The sequence below is a fragment of the Diceros bicornis genome, chromosome 2 (genome assembly GCF_020826845.1).
Source record: "Diceros bicornis minor isolate mBicDic1 chromosome 2, mDicBic1.mat.cur, whole genome shotgun sequence".
Taxonomy (NCBI): Eukaryota; Metazoa; Chordata; class Mammalia; order Perissodactyla; family Rhinocerotidae; genus Diceros; species Diceros bicornis.
In genome coordinates this window covers 61186957-61205121 of record NC_080741.1, presented here as the reverse complement: position 1 = coordinate 61205121, position 18165 = coordinate 61186957, and the positions used below count along the sequence as shown (strand labels likewise).

Sequence of the window (18165 nt, the reverse complement as noted above, 5' to 3'; positions counted from 1 at the left end):
CCTAAAAAGCACCCAGGGTTTCTCAACCTCAACATCATTGAGAACTGGTGACAACTGATAATTATCTGAGCCAGATAACTCTTTGTTGTGGGAGGCTGTCTTATGGATTGCAGGATGTTTAGCAGCATCCCTGGCCTCTATCCATTAGATGTTGGTAGCTCCAGCCCTTCTGTAACAACCAAAACTGTCTCCGGACATTGCCAAATGTCCCCTTGGAGATAAAATTGCCTCCAGTTGAGAACCACTGCTTTAGAGCAAAAGAGATAGCCCCTTCAAAGTCCCTGAGGTCACTCCTGGCGTCATGGGCAGAGGAGTGTTGCAGATCTGTCCAGCCTCTGTGGATTTCCAGCCCCTGTGTCCCCATCACCCATGAAGCTGGAGCCAAGATCAGCTTTACCTTTATCTTAAGGGATCTGCCAAACACTTCATAATGTGCTAGCACAAAACTAAAACCCAAAAGGGGAAAAATGCCTGTGTCTGCAAAGGGAGGAGGAGAGTTAGCATTTATACATCACAAAAGGGAAAAATCCTTTGCGTCAAAACTGCTGCTTTGGCAAATGTCTGATGCTATGAGATCTATTTTTAAAAGTTTGGGAGAGGGGGGCAAGTGTGGGGGGAAGCAGGGAAACAGAAGTCAAAGTAAGTTATAACATCTTTTCATCTTTTTGACATATCAATGAAGATTTTTTTTTGAGAGAAAACAGAAAAAAAGTCAGTAACTCCTGCAGTAAAAATAAAGAAGGAACATAAGAGGAAGTAAAGCCAACCATGAGCTCTTTTAAGCTATCTTTAAACTAAAAGACATTGACGAAACAGATTTATTTTAACCCCCTGGCAGAAAAGGTTGTGAATACAGTCTATCACAAGGTACCACTGGGATAAAGAAGGTTCCAGTACTGTTTGGGGGATATAAAAGCAAACCAAGTCTGGAAGCTTGAAAACTGAGATCTGAGATTACCTTTCTTGCCCATGAAATGGGGTTATTTATACCCCAGTGAAGAGGATGCTAACCTAGTTCTAACCATTAACCCCAGACTACCTGACAAAGTTAGCATTTTTCTAACAAGAGAAGAGAGTAAGTTTTTATGTATCAAACCTCAAACACAATGGAAACCCCGGACTACTCCAAAAATACTTTTAATAATGAGTTGGCCCAGGGTAATTAACACTCCTCCCCTGCCCTGCTCTTGTATGTAAGATGCTAGAAGACCAATACACAGCACAGGAGGTTGATGTTACTTACAGAAAGCTCATGGGAATTTAAGTGACCAAATGCTTTTTCCCAGGGGCCTTGGAAACTGTTATCTTTCTTTACTTCCAACCTGCATTCCAGTCTTTCTCCATGAATGAACATGGTCTTGTTTGCACTAGGAATGCTCCAGAATTTCCCACTGAACCGTAAATCAACTCCAAGGGAAAGGTAGTGATTACTACAACAAATGGATCTAGCCACAGTAGATTTTTCATACCTGACAGCTATGTCCTAGGGGAAGTACAAAACACCCTGGCGTTGCAACTTTTAACTTTCCAAATGCTTGGCAATTATTCTAACAGACCCAGAAGATCCAGGACAAATAGATATTTTTTAAATCTCTTGAGTAAGAAACGACTTGGGAGCATGAGGAAGCTAGTGCATGGCAGCATGGCATCCAGCAGGAGAGCCTAGCCAACCATCACATCCCAGTACTGTGTACTTGGAAAAGAGCAGCATTCAGGAAGCAATGAAAAAAAATCCTTTCTGCCAAAAAAATCTCATCAGGGGTGCAATAAAACATGAACGTAAGTTGAAAAGGTACTGTGAGCTGCAGTATGCTCAGAGAAATACTTCAGGCATATCTTCTAGAACCACATTGTCCAATACAGTGGCTACTAGCCACATGTGACCAATTAGATACTTGAAATGTGGCGTAGTCAGAACTGAGATGTGTTTACCATGTAGTTCACTGAATTTCAAAGCTTTAGCAGGAAAAAGAGAATGTAAAATATCTCACTAATAATTTTTTATTGATTACATGTTGAAATTATAATATTTTAGAGATACTGGGTTTAATAAAATATACTATTAAATTTAATTTCACCTGTTTCTTTACTTTTTTAATGTGGCCACTAGAAAAAGTTAAATTACATGTGTGACTCACATTTATGGCTCACATGATATTTCTAATGGATAGCATTGTTCTGGAACAGGAGTCAGCAAACTTTCTGTTAAGGGCCTGATAGTAAATATTTTAGGCTCTCTCTCTGTCTATGGTGCTAGAGCAGCTACAGACAATATGTAAACAAATGGCCGTGACTGTGTTCCAATAACATTTGATTTATAAAACAGGCAGATGAATCTGGCATGTGAGCCCTAGTTTGCCTTCTTGCGGTCTAGATCATTAACTGTTCCCTATAAAGTGGAAGATGAATACACTAGGGGCCCGTGATATGAATTCAGCCTGCAGATGTTTTTGTATCCAGCATGGGTTTTGAGCAAATCTGAACTTGAATGCCTTTAGACTGGGCATGGGTGTTCCAGCTCCCAGTCTCCCCCATCACTCCCCAAGTCTAACTGGCCTTCTTCACACAATAGCCATGTGCACTTAGCATTCTTGCTGTGAAATTGGTGTCATACAAAGAGGCACTCCAAAGAGCCAAACAGTCATGGAATCACATAATGGGAGTTTCTATCAGGGGCTAAGTTAGTTGACCGTATAATTCATCATCCAAACCAAATCAATTCTGAGAATGAAAGAAGGCATAATTAATAATTATATCTGGATAACAAGCTTCCACCAGAACATGTACAGTTATCCTATTGATAAAGGAAGCTAGCCCTACAACAAAAATACAATAAAAAACATAAAAATTCTCCAAAATACAAACATAAGGAAGGGAACAGTTGGTACCACTTCCTCAACAGAACATTGTATTACTATTAAACAAACCCTGTCTAACCTATCTAACACGGCTGACCTCCCTTAATGTCTGTGGAATGAACACTGTGGTGAGTTTCACCTTCTCTTTGGTCAGCTTCCCAAGCTCTATTTCAACATCTCTGGGTAACAATCCATGCCTTCCCTATCCAAATCATGGACTAATGATCTAAAAAGTTCCACCCAAGCTGGGTAATGAGTACATGGGGGCTTACTCTATATTTGAATATTACTGAGAATTTCCATAGTTTCAAAAATATATTTTTAAGGTTCTACTCAGACTTGAGGGTTGCTGCATGGACCTCAGTCAGCTTAAGATAACCAGCTGCACAAATAACGGAGCTGGGATGCACCCGACACAGCCTGAAACGCTGAGCTGCCAGGAATTCTGAGAAAGTTCTTCCTCCCAAACAACCCTTCCCGCCTTCCCTGCTGCGGACAGTGCTGTCGCCACTATGATCGGAGCCAGCATTAGGATAATGCTGACAGTGTGGGTGGCAGAGCCCAGTGACAGAGCAGTATCTCCCACCACAGTCTTGGGCCAAAATGGAGGACAACACAAACTTCAAACCAACTTGGGTGGAGTTTCTGTTGCTTGCACCTGACATATAGGGTTATTCCTACAACCATCGCCTTCCCCTTCCTCACCCACCTTGCCCTCACCCTCTTTCCCTCCTCCGCTTCTCTCTGTGTGTAAAAAAAAAATACACACGCACATACATATATATTACTCCCCTCCCCGCAGTGGTCTGTACCTGAAGGGTATATGAGTGTGTATACACACACACACAGACACGCACAGACACCCATAAGCCCTCCAGGTCCAGACCACTGGGGAGTACTCATGAAAATATGTGTGCTTTTGAAGCTAAATTAAGCAGTCAGACGCCATTTCCCACCTCACAAGCACTCCTCTGAGCTGCCAGGGCATCTGTTTTATAGAAGCAGCTGGTTACACACTTTTTACCTCACCAGGAAGTCAGTTCCCAGAGGGGCACTGAAACTGGCAGTGCCGGGTCAGGGGCTCGCCCGAGGAACACTGCCAACAGAGCTCGTAACAAATTTCTGCTTCCTTCTACCCTTCTCCTGCCTTAAAGGAACCGTACAGAGTTACATCCACACCACAGGTCACTCTCCTTGGTCCATTCCTATCACCTCAGGAAAACTTTACTTTCTTCATCCAGCTTGAAACACCAATCCTGAGAGACGGGAAGGGCTGCGACAACCCCACAGGGAACTCTTAGGCTTCGGCGGCGACGAGGATGTCATCAGGAAGCGGCACCAACCTCTAAAGCAGCAGAGACCGTCCCTGAGAATCTCCACCAGTCTCTCCACCTACCACCCTTCTAATCAAACCTTTACCCTCCACCAGGCATCAGGATATTTTTAAACTGCGTGGCTTCTTGTTTGATTGTTCTTATTTTTGAAATTGGTGCTGCAGCAGCATGTCACCTGTCTTTAACTCACCTGGAAATCCTACCACCTTCTACAAAACGTGCTCTACAAAAAAAAAAAAAACAAGTAAATTTAAAACCAATAATACGCTCCCCGCCCCCCGCAACACACCCACAAACTAGTTTGTTTTCATAATCGCAACAATATTTATTAAGCAATTAGAATTTGCCAGGCACTGGGCTAAGCATTGTGCTGTAGATTATGTCATTTAATGTTCACTATAGTTCCATTGTTAGCCCCCTATTACAGATAATGAAACTGAGCCAAAGAGGGTTTAAGTAACTTCTTTAGGGTACACAGCTAGGAAGTAGCAGAGTTGGAAATCACATCCAAGCTGGTCTGGCTTCAGTGTCCACAGGTCTTAGCTGTGATACTATACCATCTCGCAAATGAAGAAGTATACTGTCTCTCAAATCAGGAATTCAACTCGTTGTTAATAAATACACTCACTGTCCTCGGGAGGAAATGTTATGCCATGGTCTCAGGAAGTGGAGCATAATTCCCTACTCCTTACGTTTGGGCTGCTCCTAGTGAGTTCCCTCCAAAGAGCATATAGTGGGGAAGGAGGGGGCAGGTAAATTTACAGTGGAGAAACCTGAGAAACACCACCTTAAACCGGGGGAGCAAGGTCAACGTCAATAGTCGTAAATCATGTTGATAGCACGGTACCCTTGATGGGATGTGATGAGAGTGGCACTTCTGTTGTCTTCTACCACAAAAGCTACAACTCCTGTCTAATCACAAGAAAAAATCAGACAAACCCAAATTGAAGGGCACTCTACAAAATACCTGTTGAACACTCCTCAAAACTGTCAAGATCATCAAAAACAAGCAAAGTCTGAGAAACCGTCGCAGTCCAGAGAACCTAAGCAGGCGTGACAACTAAAGGTAAGGTGGTATCCCGGATGGGATCCTGGAAGAGAAAAGCACACTAGGTAAAACTTAGGAAATCTGAGTAAGTAGAGACTTCACTAACAATGTATCAATGTTGGCTCATTAGCTGTGACAAATGTACCAAACTAATATAAGAGGTCAATAATAGTGAAAACTGGATGTGGGGTATATGGGAACTCTCTGTACTATCTTCCCAATGTTTCTGTAAATCTAAAACTATTTTAAAATAGTTAAACAGACATTAAAATAAAATGTCTATTTAAAAAAACGTTTATGGGGCTGGCCCAGTGGCACAAGTGGTTAAGCGCACGCGCTCCGCTGCAGCAGCCCAGGGTTCGCCGGTTTGGATCCTAGGCACGCACCGACGCACTGCTTGGAAAGCCATGCTGTGGCGGCATCCCATATAAAGTAGAGGAAGATAGGCACAGATGTTAGCCCAGGGCCAGTCTTCCTCAGCAAAAAAGAGGAGAATTGGCATCGGATGTTAGCTCAGGGCTGGTCTTCCTCACGATAAAAAAAAAAAAAAAAAAAAAATTTTATATCCCTAATGGTTGCGGGGAAGGTATAAAAGATCAAGACACCCTCCAAGTTTCCAGTTCTAGCAATGATGAGAACTGTGCTCAGAACTCTGTACTATGAAGCTCTGCCTCGTCAACAGGCACCCAAAGACTTATCATGCTTCTAGTCTGTTCCACTGACCGCTTCATTCTCTAGTTGCTGCTCATCCAGAAAAGCAGATTCTTTAGTTCACTAGTCAAGTCCTTCCATCACACTCTTGAGTTATCAAACTGGCTATTTTTGAGCCAGTCTGTCTTGTCTTGTCTTATCTTCTCTTCTCCTTTCTTCCTTCCCTCCATGCTTCTTCCCCTCAGTCATCCCCTCTCTTTCTTTCGTTTGGACACTGAATATTAGAGCTGAAGGTCAGGGAACCTGAAAGCAGAAATATGGGGCACTCTTAAGGCCCCTTCTCCACACCACGCTCACAGCAGTCAGCACTGAACGATTCTGACATCTGCCTACAAACCCAGGGCTTGGCTTCACAGCTCTGAACACAGGGCTCCAAGGAGCCACTGGCAATCAACGGCACTAGCAAGGAAACCTATTTGCCAACCGGAAAAACCAAAAACCTTGATCTACAAGGGAGGGCAGAGAGAGGTAAAATGACTGCAGAGAGAGGTAAAATGACTACTAGTTAATGCCAACACTAGAACTAGAAGAACCCACCTCCCAGTTCCCAGGCCTGTGCCTCTCCTTCCACGGGAAGGTGCCTTTCTTTCTCATAGTGATGTTTGTACCAACACTCTCTTCTTTGTTATTGAGGAAAAACATAATGAAACCAACATTTAGTATACACCTAACATCGATATGCCTCCCATAATTACCTTATTTCATGAAGTCAAAGACACCATTGATTATAAGAGTCATCCCAATTTCAGTGATGCTCAAACGTGAAAAAAAAAGAAACCCGACAACAATTTTCAAACACTACTAAATGAAAATTACATCCTGATTTCAGAGATGTTAAAATGTGAAGAAAAACATATCTCAGCATCAATGAAATCTACTACATCATGAAATCCTCAGGAGAAGCGTACAACACGGTAAGCACCGTCTCTGCATTTCACAGATGAAATGGAAACTCGGCTCAAAGAGCTGATGATAGACATCTCAGCCCCTGGGAGTAATGTGAACATTCACATGATCCCTGGCCTTTAATAACCTGATAGAACAGAGATGAACTTTACTACCTTTTCCTACAGTCCTTCACCTGATTTCTTATTTCCAAGCACATAAAGTTGGGTCCAAAAACTAACCCTTCACCCAGAAGGAAACAGATGAAAACAATGGTTTCATCAAAATATGTGGAGTCAACCAATAACTGACATCCATTCTCTACAGATTTTTGAGTGCTTAGTATGTGCCACCAGGACCTGTGTTAAGCTGCAATAGATGGTGGACAAACAAAATCCTCACCTTGGTGACTAATAAGAGAGACAAAAACAATATACAAATTAAAGCAACAACACAAATAAGGTGATATATTAAGGTTAAGAGTGCTCTGGCGGGGCCACACTTAAGAATCAACATTTAACCTGTGATCTGGAGAGAGAGGATTCAGCCATGAAAAGAAGAAAGCAGAGAGAACCATGCACACAAGGGTCCACAGGCGTGGTCAAGAGGCATGAAGGAGCAACTCCCATGCTACCTCTGACTCCTGCAAAAACATTCATCTCGCACATAGAGTCCATGCAGGAGTTTGTCCTTTCTAAGCAACTACACAGTTTCATTTGCCTCAAGGGACCAAGTTTGGCCCATTCAGCCTCTTGTATTGGCAACTATCAGCTTTCCTGGCTGCTGGATTTAACGACTCCTCTTCAATGACCCCAAGGATCAGAGCCATTATTTATTACAATCCTCTTTTGTTTTCACTCACGTAAGAGGAAAAAGTATCAATAATCTTTGCTCCAGGACAAGTTTCCACAATCCTCTTTTCTATTTCTGCAGCTAAGATTAAAGGGCCACAGATGCTCAGGAAACCTAACGCGAGTTACCTGAGTGTGGACTATCGGATGAATAACACCAATCATCGGCCTCCCAGGTCATCAGTCCCTTTAATCTTGCTCAATGGTTAACGTTTGGGAAATGCTCCCTTGTCTCCCAGAGACATTATTTTCAGTTATAAGCTATGAGGATGTCCCCTCTGGTCATCAAATTTAATGTGATGATTATTAAACGGAATTTGCTAATATTAATGCCCACTTTCAACTTGAGGGCCCGAGCTACAAATTTCTCTCCTCATTTTGGCTGGTGGGGAACGGGCCAAGGACAAAATCTAAATAAAGTTAAGGAGGAATCTGCTGCTGTTCAATTATTTAATATATCATCATGTACGACAGAGGTAGTGATGCATTATCTACCCAAAGATATGATTACACTCAAAGCCATAATGAACTTTCACTGTCCAGAGGCCTCTTCATCATGGGAGGTGGGAGGTACAGTATATACATGGTTCTACAGTATAACACTAATCAATAGTCTTAATAATAACGATAAAAGCTAGTATTTACTGAGCACTTACCAGCCAGGCATCTATACTTTCTCATTTAACCTCTCAACACTTTGAAGGTAGACAGGGTTCCCATCTACTTTACACAGATCAAAAAGCTAAGATTTAGTGATGTTAAGTGCTCTTGACCTTCACAGCCTGTGTGCTTAAGGCCTAAACCACAAAGAAACGCAATTTAGAGGCTAAGTCCATGAGCGATGGACTCAGACCATCAAAGTTGAAATAGCAGCTCCACTGCTTATTAGTTGTATGACTTTGGAAAGCTGGTTAACCATTCTCAGCCTCAGTTCCCTCATCCGTAAAATAGGACCATCATAGGGATCAACATATAGAGTTGGCTGAAGGATTAAATGAGGCATATGGCACAGCGTTAGGAATATATGAAGCACATGTGGGGTATCAGAATTTGCCACCCCAAAATATGTCTCTTGGGCTGGATTACTTTTTAAGAAGCAAAGACTCAGGAAGAAACTTTGGCCTTCCCCCTAACTGCCTAAAGGAATTTAAGATAGAAGGCCTGCTCCAAGAAGAAGCTATCATCATAGATATCTGTAGGTGTGGTAGACAGGAAGGTACCTAGCAAGGCACATTTATATCAATGTTATGGCCCAGCAAACATTTGTTTACCAAACATTTGCTTTTCCATCTCCATGTAAATTGCCTTCCTCCCCTTTTTAGTCCTAAACCACTACCCTCAATGTCCTTCTTTGTCTTTAGCTGAAAATGGTATTTAAGGTGGTGGCTTGCGCCATTTTGGCAAGTTACTCAGTTTTCCTCGGTTTCTCCCATGTATACATGTTATTAAACTTATCTGGTTTTCTCCTGTTATTCTGTCTCATGTCAATTTAATTCTTAGAACAGCCTGAAGGACCTAGAGGGTAGAGGAATAGCTCTTCCTCCCCTACACATACAATGAATGCTTGTCACTAATATCACTCCTGCCACTACTACTACTAAGAGTGACGTCACAATCCTAGTTGACTTTACAACAGCAATAACTTACTATTTATTTTAGCCATTCATATTATGACCAAATGAGTCCGAATACCATCATTAATACAACATGAACCAGAAATTGAAGAGTATAAAACACACCCAATGCCTGTCTCAGTCCCACGTGGAAGCCTGAATCTTACTAGGTAAGTTCTCATTGTTATAAACCAATTCAGAGAATAAAAATACCAGCTTTTAGATATGCTCCAGACGCAGCAAAAATCTTCAATATAACCTGATGAATTTAACTCATTTTTCAGAGCACATAACCTATAGATTATGGTTAAAATGCATAAGGGGAACACTCCATGTTTTAAAGACGTTTGCATATTCAACTTGCAGGCAGCAATCTGCTCTGGTATAAGCAAAGCGTGCTATCACTGACGTCTTATATTTCAATTTTCTTTACACTCAAACAACAAAATATTTAAACAGTTAACATCTGCTCAAAGACCTAAGAGATGAAAGGCTTCGGAAGGCATAGGCGGTGTGTTGACTAGGGAAAAAGTCAAATTACACAGGGGCCAGATTTTTGAAAGCCTGACCTATTGTGTCGAAAAAGGAGAGCCAAATGCCAGAAAATGTATGGAGGGAAAACTGAAACCATAAACGATCTGAGAAAATTTAAACGACCAGATGGCAACAGGAAAATAAAAACAAGGAGAATTTTTAAAATAATAGTAAATCTAACACATCCTTGAAAAACAAAAAGGACATCCATACACATGTCCATAACAATTAATCATAATAAACTGTATTCTTGTTTTAAACAGTAAAATGGGGGTGAGGTAGAAACAGTGGAAAGGACAGGATTCAGATCCAAAATCATCTTCTGTACTCATGTAGCCATGAAGCCCTGGAGCAAACTAAACACAAAAGTGACTTCCAGCACTAAGCAGATACACCAAAACTGCATCATTATCCACTTTCGGGATGTCACCTTCTCTACGGCAAAATCAGTTTACTCCAACAAGATATCTGGTGGAAACAATGTCAACATGCCATGAAAAACATCAGTTTTCCTATGATTCAATAATCAAAAAGATGTTTATTTCGGTATGGCAGGGAGAAACAGAGAACAAATGATTCGCACTTTCTTTTTTACAACCCAGCCAAACTTGAGATTAATTTTGATCCTTTCAGCTAAAAGCAAACTGGTAAAAGGTGGTGGTGGAGGCCACAGAGAAGACAAGTAGACAGCATCCAAAAAGCTATACCTGGACTCCTGTCAATTTGCAGGCTAAAGTCCTGTGCTGGTAATAGCTGCTTGTTGTTTAAATCAGTGGTTTTTTTTTGTGCCCCTCTCCCCAGTATATTACTTGGGTATCTTTTGATTGAAAGGGACTTAAATCCAAGTCAAGTGGATAAAGAAGAGAAAAAAGGAAATGACTGACTTAAAATAATTAGAAAGTTTAAGGCAGGAGGCTTCAGGTATGGTTGAATCCAGGGGCTATGGCTGAATCACCATGGCTCTGATTCTTTTTCTAATTTTCAGGCCAACAAGCTGCCTTCACAAAGCCAAAACTGCAACACCCTCTCCTTTGGATGAGAAACACATCTGAAAGAACAGAAAGTCTCTGTGAGGAGCCCATCTAGCCAACTAAAGGAAAACACCCATTAGCCGTGCTTGGGACACAAACCACCATTGCAGGGAGGTACTCTGACAACCCTTGTGACACACCCATCCATGTGGAAGAGACCAGGCTATGTAAGTGGCCCATGCCTGATCTGGTCACTGTGGTGAACAGCCCTACTGGAACTGTGTAGTGTGGGGATGGGCAGGGCATCTTGGAAAGGGACGAGATGGACCAAGAGAGACAAATCCTGAGATGCCTCCAATACACACAACTACTCAACTATGGAGAGCTTTCCTCCACTTGGTTATATTTCTTATGCCACCCTCAAAGCCACTCTTTCAGTTTTCTATTTAATGAATGAATAGTAAGCTGTGGGCTGGAAGAAGAAAAGAGAGAGGAAAACTTTCCATGGAAAAAAGAATTAAGGAAAATGTGAAAAGCACACCTGAGATTTGAGCCCAAATTCCTGAATACATTGATGGGAAGGGCCAAGAACTGAGAGAAATGTGGCATGTGCCAACATGAGGCCACTAAGCGTAGGCTCAAGGGCAAAGGACAGTCATAACGTTTTACGTGCTGAGGAAGGGGCGGGACTCAGCATTCAGGTGCTTGCCAGAGCCCCCTTTGGTGACACTGCACCAACTATAAGACTACAGACCCACTCACCCTCCCCTGCCCCCCAAAAACCTCTGTACTCTGAGGTCACAGCAACCCAAGCAGAAATATGAGCTCCAATAACTGAGGCATTCCAGCCTCTAGAACTCAGGATCCTGCTCACTATTCACGAAGATGCATTAAACATGCATTTTTATGCCTTCCCTCTTCTCTTAAAGCTCTGCAAATTATTAACAAAATCCAAAAGAGAGATGAGATTAAAATAAATTCATTAATAAATAATACCTCTGAATGCAAGAGAGCACCTTAACTTCCCACCTAGCACAAAGACTTGCAGTTTGTAGAATAATCATTGAGTAAGTATTACAAATAATTTATTATAAATATAGCAGCCCCGGGCACCTGAAACTGTTACAAATACCTGCCCAATTTCTGCCTCAAGTAAATTATCTACCTTAATAGGGTCATTTTAGTTCCTCAGGTTACTTGATGATGTTGAATCAAAGGCTAGAACAACATGTCTCAGGGAACTCAACTTTACAGAAGGAAATAATTTCCCAGCTTCTGTGGGAGCAAGCCTGAATCACAAATCTAAGAAACAAGACATTCTAAGTATCCTAGATAAATAATGACTTTGTTTGTCCTGCCCACTGAGAAACGATGGTTTCTAGCTTCCCCAAAACCATCCGCAAAGCTTGAGATCTAAAAGCTCAGGATTAATTATATATAAATATATAGTAAGGCAAAGTAAAGTCAAATAATAAAAATTACTTCATACTTCTTTCCCCTGTTTCATGAATAATTTAGCAACAAGGCAACAAATAATTGTTGTTTTTAAACTGATGATCCATGTCTCTCTTAATACAATAAGAAGAAACAAAGAGGTGATTTATAATTCGTTTCAACCAAGAATTCCTTTGGTAATATACAACAGATCAAAACATCAGATTTTACATATACTTTATCTTAGTGATATACAAAGATTTATCAACAAATCAATCATTGTACCTACTTACGGCAGAGATGAATGACTTATTCAGACATACTTTCCTTGATAAAATAATTAAATCACAATGTGAATAATTGAATTTCAGAAAAAAATTATCAAAAAATCAAAGAAGCCAAAAATTTTAGAGATGGAAGGGATTCTGAGACTCAGAAGGTGTCTCGGTGAAGCTAACTGTGAAACCAATGGCAAAGTAAATAGCTATAAAGGTCCGACTCGAGTACTTTGTCACATGTATACATAGGGAAAGTAGACCTTATAAAAGATATTTTATCCATGAAGTTCAGTAACATTAGCAGCAATTCTGTTCTCCATGATAGTTCTCATTCTAACTCTAACAGCTCAAATAAACTCAATATTGATGTTTTCAGTAAAATAGCTTCTGGTCTGAATTTTGCCATAAAGTTTCATTTTAATCCAAACCAATGGACTAGAACACCTTCCACTCAACTACAAATTCATAATAAATAGGTGCTTAGAATAGCAGTGAAGAGAAGATGGCTCTCACATGTACCCTGTGCTTGAGGAGAGAACAAGAACGGTGCAGGGAAGAAAGCAACAACCCTAATGGTCCACCACCCAGCAGCAGTCCAGCAACTTTAGGCCTACTACACACCTAGGCTATATGGTACTAATCTTACAAGACCACTGTCACGTATGTGGTCCGTCATTGACTCAAATGTCATTATGTATTTATAGCTACCCATTTATGTGTTGGTCTCCCCAATTAGTATAAGGGCAGAGAGTGTGTCTTAATCATCTTTGTCTTCTAAGAAAACAGACATACCAGTGCTCAAGACATATATCTGTTAAAGTGAATTTAATTCAAAAGTAGTGTAAGACATAGCACCCAAACATGAGATGAGAAAGACACATGCGAAAAAAGAAAAAATGGTATCAATGATTAAGTCTCAAAGTGAGAATTTATCAGACAGGGTAGAAAATGAGTCTTGGCAACAGCCTTCATCTAGAAAAGGGGTCAGCAAACTATGACTCATGGGCCAAATCCAGCTCTCTCCTTTTCTAAATAAAGTTTTATTGGAATACAGCCCTGACCATTTGTTTAGGTATTGTCTATGGCTGCTTTCATGTGGCGGAGTTGAGTAGTTGCAACAGAACCTATATACCCTACAAAGCCAAAAGTATTTATTATGTGGCTCTTGACAGAAAAAGTTTGTGATCCCTGGTCTAGAATAACCTGTGCTAGAATTCCAGTGATCTGTGAACTTGAAACAAAAAAGAAATTAGGGCCGGCCCCATGGCTTAGCGGGTAAGTGCGCATGCTCCGCTACTGGCGGCCCGGGTTCGGATCCCGGGCGCGCACCTACGCACCGCTTCTCTGGCCATGCTGAGGCCGCGTCCCACACACAGCAACTATAAAGATGTGCAACAATGACATACAACTATCTACTGGGGCTTTGGGGGAAGAAAAAAAAAAAAGGAGGAGGATTGGCAATAGATGTTAGCTCAGAGCCAGTCTTCCTCAGCAAAAAGAGGAGGATTAGCATGGATGTTAGCTCAGGGCTGATCTTCCTCACAAAAAAAATAAAATAAAATAAAAAATAAAAAAACCGAAAAAAAAAAAAAAAAAAGAAATTAATTTTTATTCCCAACAACCTCTAACTGGTTGTTGAATTTAGCATTTCTTTCAACTTATGAACAGAGGCAAAACCACACTACTATCAGTAGTACTTGAGAATTTATCATCATCAGAAATCACTCATGTTACAGTTACTGTAGGTATCTCAAACCATCGTATACATTCCTGACAACTTCAATATTATATATATTGTCATATGCATTCCTGATATCTTCAATATTATAATAGTTGCCAGACCTACTTCTAGATCTTGTTATGTAATGTGCTAATAAAACATTCAGGTATTACCAAATCACAAATTTTAATATTTTGATAACTATCTCAATATAATTAGTTCCTTCTGTAATCCTATATACTCTGATTTAGGCAATTAAAAATATTGCTTATAGATATTGTAGTCCTGGGCACCTGAACTTCTTTCTAATATCCAGGAGCAAAATATGAATCTCTGCCTTGATACTTAGACCGCGCCATGCAGTACACACCAATGCTGAAAATAGTCTGAACCATGTGAATAAACCACTATCAAACTGGGAAAGGGAAAGAAGTTGGCCAACACACCAATTTTGAGGATGAGGAAGAAGTAAGCAGTAGGAGGCTCTGAAACTGGGAGCTACTATCTTTGGATACTTTGGCTATTGCTACAGAGCCTTTATTTTTCTTAGACAAACTCACATGTTGGTAGTCTCACCCACATCAGGCGCCATCCTCAAGAAAAAAGTACAACAGTGGAGACAGTGTCGTTGGGGAGTAAATGGCCTAATTTCCAGACTTTTAACAAGACTCCACTGGGTAACGAGAGGTGTTACTACAGCCACCGTGGGCACAAGTGCCTACCTAAGAAGGTAATTCTCGTAATAAATGGAAATAGTTTTACAGCCCATCAAGTCAATAAATCGGCCTTTTAAGAAGTTTCTAAGAACAAATTGACTTTAACAACTCCACAGGAACCATTGTGATATAAGTGTTTCCATTATACCAAAATTAAAGGCTTTTAATAAGGAATGAATATTAAGGTCCAGAAGAGGCAAAGGGAGACATTTATGGTCCATGGGGTCAGTGATCAAGCATTTATGAGCTCCCCAAAAGGGTCTAAAAAGGCAGACCATGGTGATTCGGTACTGTCTGTACTGTCCTGCCTTACGTAGGGACCTTTTACTTCACAGATCACTGAAAAGCAAAACAGAAATGATACCACTTGGAATTTTGACCGTTTCAAATGCCTATGAGATAACCCATCCACTGACACTAAACACATGAAAGTTTTTCAAACTGAGACAATGTGATTCTATCAGAGCTGCCTTAGGTCCGTTCAGGAACATGGCAGAAAAAGGAGTAACAGCATAAATTAAATAATTCCTTGTAGGGAGCTTTTCTTGTTTCTGGATTCTTTCCAAATTAATTTTCCTTAACTTTAAGGAAAGGCTTTTCAATCCACTACCAATTATTCATCATTGTGATTCCCTCCTTAACAATCACCTTATTGGAGGTGAAGGGGTGGGGAATGGACACACTTGAAAGTTCAACTCAACAAGATATTTGTTTCTTGGGGTAAAAAACTATTTTTTAAAAAAACTTTCTACACAAATGATCCACCTCTTGGGAAAAGACTGGAGATTCTTTTAGCCTATGCTAAAAAGCACTTTTGAAAAAGCACATTAGATCACCTACTATTTTCCCTCTTGGGATATAAGTTAAAAACTGAAACTGTACTTGGCTTACAAACACCAGCAGTGAGCCATGGATGACCATGGTGGTAATTCAGAACACATCTATCTTCCTTGTGTCCTTTAAACACAGTTATAGTGTATACAGCTTCTATTCCCACTGGGACATTTCAAAGACACCATGCTACTTTTCCTCAGATTTAGCATATTCTAAATCCACATGATCTAATCAGAGAATAATCATTTCAAAATATATTAGTTCCAAAACTTGATAGGCATATGTCATCTCTGTTAAAAAAAATCATTAGACATAAATATAAAAATAGAAGGACCACAAAGGTAAAAGTAGACTTTTCCTCCAAAAATAACACTCCTGCCTACTCCTGACACTACCAATGATATATACGCACCTCTGAGGTGAATTACTTTCCTGTTTTCCACATCTTCGCCACCTTGACTCTCCAACCACCCTTGAATTCCTACAATTATGACCACCAGCCCGGTTATTTTAAAATTCTTCTTAAAGCTCTCCAAAGATAAAGAGCCATAACTAGTGACCAATTAGTAATGAAACGCCTCGTAGGCTCAGCTATCGAGTCAACCCACAGCCAAATACTGTCCTAAACTATATTTGGTTTATCATGTGCCTTCTTCATCAAGAGGTGAGCCCAAGCTACAATCTGTGTTCTTTTTTCACATTAAAAGCTAGGAACAATCAAGAAAGAAGAACAAGAGCAAAATGAATTTTTTGGAAGCTAAAATAAAGTGCCAATTGCCCAAGGCAAATCTTCCTGTTTTAATTTCTGAGCAACCACTATGACAGGCACATCTGACACCACCTACTCCACCCCCCTCAGATAATGGGGGAAAAATGTGTTATTTTAAATTCCCCAGTGAATGGGAAAAAAAGCCAGAGGCACATATGATTTGGAGAACGTATATATGACGTTCATTTAAGGTGGCATTTATTTATAAATCTAATTAGTGGTTGTCACTTTCACTTTATCGAGGGGCTACAGAAAAAGGGTAATGGGCAGCTGGAATGAGAAGAAGGAGTGGTTCCTTATAGGTCAGAAGAAGTACAGAAATCAAAGGGAGGGAAGAGGCGGGATAGAATTGGCCCTGCTTCCCGTGTGTGTGTGTGTGTGTGTGTGTGTGTGTGTGTGTGTGTGTAAAACAGGTTGCTTACTAGGATATTATTATCATGACCTTACGTATATGTTTCCATGTTCAACCCTGTTTATATGATCTCTCATGAATTCTCTACTGTTGTCCATGTATATGTAGATATAGAGACGCTATATTCCAAGAAGATTTGTCAATGTGAGTGCCAACAGGCTTTCAATTTGATGGGTAATGCTTTCTATTTCCCATTTTATTTTCTCCCTGAAGGATATCTGTTTATCAAGTGGACACTATTAATTGAAACCAGGTCTACACCAGCAAAATAGAGCAAGATCGACACAAATTATAAAGCTAATTTAACTCCAAAAAATCTGCTTTTACTGGAAACATGCTGCTAATGAAGGCCTAAGGATTTGGGAAGGACTCTAATTAGCTTGAATTATCTGGATAATTACATTGATTTTTGCTAAAGTAAATTCATTCTTAATTGGTAAAGCCAATTATATAAATATATATCTCTTCTACAGTTTTTTATATTATTCATTCCAAAAGGTTTTTCCTTATAATTTTTCTAGGTAAGTGCTAAATTCTGCACTTCATTTTACATTTGTATAACAAACCCCTGGTGTGGACATGACCTAAAAAAGCATATATATATCCTGAATTGTCCTCCACCTAATTACATCATTTTAAAAACCAAATACGGCAGAGGTTAATGTGCAGAACCTATACTTAATTCACAAACGTGGCTTGGAAAAATGGTTAGCAGCTGCCTGTTAGAAGCTGAGCCATGAACATTTCCGTAGCATTTCTGCATGTAATTAGCCTCTTTTTTTCCCTCAGCTATTTATAAATGCATAAATATACCTGCGCTCTACGTAACGCTGACAGACAGTGACAACATATTGATATACAGTGCCACTTCATAGTTGGAAATGAATATTTCATTAGCTGAGTTATCACTGCTGGGTTACGACCTTCAACTCTCTAATTTTAAATTCATCCGTTTTCAGACTATTAAACTGTTCTTGAGCACACCACAGAAATTACAGATGTAGAGGTAAATTTTCAAGATAATTTTTAATTCCAAAAAAGGTCAAGGATATGCACACTAAATTTCTTAAAAGAATCGTATCTCATAATGAGAGCGTGTGGGTCATTTTGGTTGTTAATGATATTTGCTTCTGCATGTAAACATGGAAAGGCAGAAGAAACACATCATGATCACTGAATGAAATTATCAAGCTCCTA

General features: G+C 40.2%; 1 protein-coding gene across 5 annotated transcripts in view; it reads right to left on the bottom strand.

Annotated features, from left to right (window-relative positions):
• The window catches only part of PTPRG (protein tyrosine phosphatase receptor type G), a 680315-nt gene that overhangs the window by 465802 nt on the left and 196348 nt on the right, over positions 1–18165 (bottom strand). The gene's annotated exons all lie outside the window — the stretch shown is intronic.